We start from the raw sequence: 6,018 nt of genomic DNA, 5'->3' as shown, positions 1-6,018 counted from the left end.
TTTTTTTTTTTTGAGAGGTTTTTGCTATAGGTTGCATGTGCTCACCAGAAAGACAAAGAGAGACAGAAAGTGAGAAATCAGCCCCCCAGGGGGAATGGCCATGCTGAAATCCCTTCTCTCTATTCTCCTCTTGGGATCTTAGGCACACATGCACCTACACCTGGCTTGAGTTTAAGCCAGGAGTCCAGGACTCGAACTGAGGTCGACTACGTGGGAGTCCAGAAACATAGCCACTACACCAACTACTGGTCCTGAGATAACTTTTTATTACACTGGCAGGCATGGAGGAGTTAACACTCTGAATCTCTGGTCCCAACTGGGTGTTGGACACAATCTTTTATGGGGGAGTTGGGGAAGGGAGGTCTCGAGATGTTAGGAACAGGGAAGGGGCTCAGAACCTGCCCTAAAATGGAAGTGGTAGAGAAGTTGGAAGCCTAACCTATTCAAGGTTTCAGGTTACCCTATAGCTCTGGGAAGGAGCAGTAAGTTTTCTCTTCTCGAGGGCAGAAACCTCAGGCAGCAGCAGCTATCAACCCTAAGTTATTCATGAATTTAGGGTCTCTCCATAATAGCATCATGATATCACACAAGTTGAACATGATGTCATACAGGTCAAACAGGTCTTCCTTTGTGCTTTTATGGATCTGGCTAAAACAAGACCATTCAGCATTTGAGGGAAGACTACCTGTGAAGCATTCAAGACTTGAGAGGATGAAGCACACCAGGAGGACTAATGTGATGACCAAGGTTTACTCTTTAACAAAAGTTCCTATGAAACAAGTCAAAATGAATTTAAACAGGTTAAGGTTCAGACACATGGTCAATTCAATAGTATTCAAACCTACTTGTTTGGAGTATGATAATTGAGGACTATAGTTCTTTGTAAAATGGCCTGATTAAAAAGGTATTTATCTTTGTTAGTCTAGTAGTTCAAGGCATAACAAATTAGAGTTCTATCAGGGGAAATATAAAGATTTTAAAAACCTTGAAAAACAGAAGTCTGCCATCTACCATTTTGGATGCCTGTAAACTGACTTATTAGTCACACCTGTAAACACATCATCTGTTCCTTACTTTTGAGAGACTTCCCAAGTATATTTGGTGACTGAGTCCAAGGAAGCAGCAGCATCAGCCACTTCTTTAATTAAACTTTTTGTGGTATTAAAGTCAGGAGAGAGGTAGGTACTGTGGACAGAAGTCTGACTACTTTTCCTATTTTTCCAAAATCATTTCAAAAGGGGAATGGGGAAGTCATGCCCATAAACATTAACAGACCATTTACTTTCTATTAACAGGATTCTTCCTACCTCCTGTCCCTGGCATAGTATCTTTGAGATGTATATTTCAACTGATTAGTGTATTCTTTTGCTTATTTCTTTCCAAGACATGGTACTTCCCTTTTCCTTAAGATGTAGATTAAGCCTTTCTTTAACTAATCTCTTCCCAAGACAGGGATCTTCCCTTCTAATCACCGACCTAAGAATTTGTGGAACCCACCTATAACCTACAAGCCCCCCCCTCCTTCTACATGTCCCGCCTTTTTGGGCCAGACCAATGGGAAATCTTTTAATTAAATGTTGTCTGTCAATCTCAAAAGCAAATAAAAGGAACCTCTGTACATGATCACCCAGAGAAAAGGCATGTATGCCTCTTCTCCGGGCCTAGGTCACTCACAGTTGTCTTGGAAATAAACTGCATTAATTATTAATTATTAATTATTAATTTTACAGTTGGTTATATTTTTTCCATCGACAGTACAATGTTCCGTTTTATTTAGTATTAAAGATAAGCCCCTAACTAGAACAAAAAGGATATCTAAAGCTGGATGATATTTCAGTAAGTGTTTTATTAAACTTGTATGCTAATTATTTACCTTTTGGAAGGTAGCTTTGACCCACCTGAAACCCTGGGAGGTCTTATTTGGTATAAATTGAAATTTTTCTCCAGTTTATAGATAAGTCTTAAATATAACCAGTATCCATTACTATCAAAAGTAAATCTCCAGGAACCTTATTGAAATCTTTTCTGCATGAGTCTATAAACTTAACAATTGTTCTGGCTTTGTGTTAGGACACAAGTTCAAATTAAAATTAAACACCAATTATGGTCCTATGGCTTTCTTGTGGGGAAAAGGAAATAATTAAGACAATAGGAATTGAGATAAAAATTTTAAGAAGAAAGAAACAACAGAGTTTTCATGATGGCAAAGATGTCTTGATCCATGATACTGGGGCATAGCAGTCCATGTCCAAGACGTCTGTTTTAAAAAAGAAGTTTTCTTGATCAGTTTTACCTTAAAGTTCTCAACATGTACAGCATAGCTGCTGTGACTGGTTGTAACCTAGCAACCAACTCAGAAAAAACAGCCTAACATGTATGATTTTGGCTTATCCATAAGAATTAAACTGTGGGAGTACAATGACGATTTGGGGCCAAAATAGTTTAATAAGTCTTAAGTCTGCCTAGCTCTAGGAGACTGTGTCTTTCATTTTCAGGACCACCTGTCTATTTTTGTCTTTAGTTACAGACTTTGATTTCTTAGGTAGGAGGGAGGTAAAGTCCTCCATGGTGTTTTTTAGTCAAGTTAACAAACCAGTTTTGGGTTCTTCTGGAGGGTTTTGTCTTAAGCATTCCTTAATTAAATTCCATAGGGAGAAGGCAAAAATGGGAATCCTGTTAGGGCATTCTGTTGTATATGGTTCCCTGATTTGTTCTCCATCCTTGTCCCAGCTTGAAGTAGACCTCCATTTTGAATGCCTCTCTATATTGGAAACTTGCTTTCTCCTTTTGCCTAGAGTAAACAGAGTGATTAACATTCCTACTGTCTTTGATAAATAGCCTGAAACTCCCTACCCTAAGATGTTCCTTAGTGCTGTGGACAGAAGTCTGACTGCTTTTCCTATTTTTCCAAAATCTTTTCAAAAGGGGACTGGGGAAGTCACACCCACAAACATTAACAGACCATTTAATTTCTATTAACAGGATTCTTCCTACCTCCTGTCCCTGGCATAGTATCTTTGAGATGTATATTTCAACTGAGTAATGTATTCTTTTGCTTATTTCTTTCTTTCCAAGACATGGTACTTCCCTTTCCTTAAGATGTAGATTAAGACTTTCTTTAACTAATCTCTTCCCAAGACAGGGATCTTCCCTTCCAATCACCGACCTAAGAATTTGTGGAACCCACCTATAACCTACAAGCCCCCCCCCCACACATGTCCTGCCTTTTTGGGCCAGACCAATGGGAAATCTTTTAATTAAATGTTATCTGTCAGTCTCAAAAGCAAATAAAAAGAACCTCTGTACATGATCACCCTGAGAAAAGGCATGTATGCCTCTTCTCCCGCCTAGGTCACACAGTTGGCTTGGAAATAAAATGCATTAATTATTAATTATTAATTTTACAGTTGGTTATATTTTTCTGTTGACAGTGATGTAATCATCAATCCCCAGATCCCTTACCCTGAGACATGAAGATAATTAAGATTCCATTGTGTTTAGGTAGGAATGGAACACACCCTTAGGAATGATTAACCTACTTGTTTTGCTTCTGTAATTTGCTTTTGCTTTTACATTGCAAAACTCTACCCCCATCCTTTCAAATCCACTGCTTTTTGTTCTTGTGATTGCCACATCAACCCAGAAAAGAGTGTGATTTTTGTCTTTATAAGCATCTCTCACTTTGCACTCAGGGCTGTGGGGTTTTGAGGGACATGAGTCTCCCCATCTGCCCCAGGGTTAATTAATAAACTCCAATAAATTTGGCTGTGTCTGGATGTCCTCTAATTTCTCACTGAGTAGACTATAATAAGGTCTCCTCATTAACTGTTCCTTGCTCCAGGAACCAGGGGCATGTTTCCTGCACAAAATCCAGGAAATGATGTAACTGCTTGTTACTAAATTTATTTATCTAGCTTTTAACTAATAAGACAACATTTAGACATTTATATCTCTCTTTAGACAATTGTGTATCCATGTTTTACACCCAACTCTAATTGAATCTACTCCTTCTCTTCCTCTGTTAGTTTCTTATTTTACTCTATTTATTTCTTACCTTACTATAATATCTCCAGCCAGACTAAAGGAGTGTCCACTTGCTTGACTCTGTAGTTCTCCCATACTCAGACCCCATATTTGGGCACCACTTGCCATGACACGAATGGCTGAATGCATGCTCTGAGTCGGGGAGGCAGCTGTGGATTAGAAAATAAACATAGAAATAAACACACAAGTAGAGAAAAGCTGAGATTAGGTGGTCCTTAGTCCTCAGATAGAGGCAGCCTCAGCCCTGAACTGTTCCCAGGTTTATTCTTTCAAAGGGTAGAAAAGGTGAGAAAGGGAAGTGGAATACAAAGCCAGTTGTTTTCAGATGTTAATCATCTGAAGATGCAAAGACATCTTGCCATATAGTTCTATATAAGTTTTCTCTTATTGTCTTGGACCTTTTTTGATTAACACATGTAGCTTCCTTTAACTGATACTGCTTTGCAGTTGCAAACACAGATGCAGCTAGCATATTCATATGCTAATGGAGTTCATTTAGGCTTGCAAATGACAGCCATAGAACCATGTTTTTGCATGTGCTAAAGGCCACCAGATTCAGGCTGCTCCTTTCTCCTCCACCTAATTGAAACTTGTACCCATTGACCAAGGGCTCCTCCTCTTTCCTTTACAACCACCCCCAGCCTCTAGTAACCAGCATTCCACTCCACTTTTATGAGTTCAACTTTTTTTGGATTCCAAACATAAATAAGATCATACAGAATTTGTCTCACTGTGCCTGGCTTATTTCATTTGGTATAACATCCACTAGGTTTATTCATGTTGTCAAAAATAACAAAATTTTCTATTTTTTTAATGCAGAAGAGAATTTCATTGTGTATATATACCATGTTTTTAAAATCCATTTATCTATTGGGACCAGCAGTTAGAGTAATGGCTATGTCGCTGGACTCCCATGTAGTCGACCGTGGTTCATGTCCCGGAACCGGTGGCTTAAAACTCACTCCAGGCATGAGTGCGTGTGTGCCCAAGATCCCAAGAAGAGAATGGAGAATGGCAGCATGGCCATCCCCCCTGGGCAGTGATTTCTTGCTTTCTGTCTCTCCAACAACATATAACAAAGATTATACATCATGCTGAGGTAGGCTTTATCCCAGGGATGCAAGGGTGGTTCAACATACACAAGACTATAAATGTAATACACCACATTAACAAAAAGAAATATTAAAAACCATATGATCATTTCAATTGATGCAGAGAAAACATTTGATAAAATACAACATCCTTTTATGATTAAGACCCTCAGTAAGATTGGTATAGAAGGGTCATTTCTTAACACTATAAAAGCCATTTATAAAAAACCTACAGCTAACATTATGCTGAATGGGGAAAGACTCAAACCTTTTCTGCTAAAAATGGGTACTAGGCAAGGCTGCCCATTTTCTCCAATGCTATTTAATATAGTACTGGAAGTCTTAGCTAATGCAATCAGAGAATAGAACAATATAAAAGGCATTCGAATGGGCAAAGAAGAGTTGAAAATATCTTTATTTACAGATGACATGATGGCATACTTAGAAAACCCAAGGATCTCCATGAAAAAACTTCTTGAAGTAATAAGTGAATACAGTAAAGTGGCTGGATACAAAATCAATATCCAAAAATATATAGCATTTCTATATATGAACAAGTTGAATAAAGTAGAGTTGAAGAGAGGAACCCCTTTCTCCATAGACACAAGATGTATAAGATACCTAGGGATAAACCTAACTAAGAAAGTCAAAGATTTTATTAAGAAAACTATGAAAATTTTAAAAAAGATATTGAAAGTGACATTAAAAAGTGGAAGGACATCCCATGTTCCTGGATTAGAAGAATTATAATCAAAATGGCAATTCTACCCAAATTAATCTACATGTTTAATGCAATTCCAATAAAAATACCGGAAATATTCTTCACAGATCTAGAAAAGACAATCATAGAATTTGTCTGGAACCATAAAAGACCTCGTATTGC

The sequence above is a fragment of the Tupaia chinensis genome, unplaced genomic scaffold, assembly GCF_000334495.1.
Source record: "Tupaia chinensis unplaced genomic scaffold, TupChi_1.0 Scaffold143861_1, whole genome shotgun sequence".
Taxonomy (NCBI): domain Eukaryota; kingdom Metazoa; phylum Chordata; class Mammalia; order Scandentia; family Tupaiidae; genus Tupaia; species Tupaia belangeri.
The sequence above is the reverse complement of the archived record's forward strand: the minus strand, read 5'-3'. Positions refer to the sequence as shown.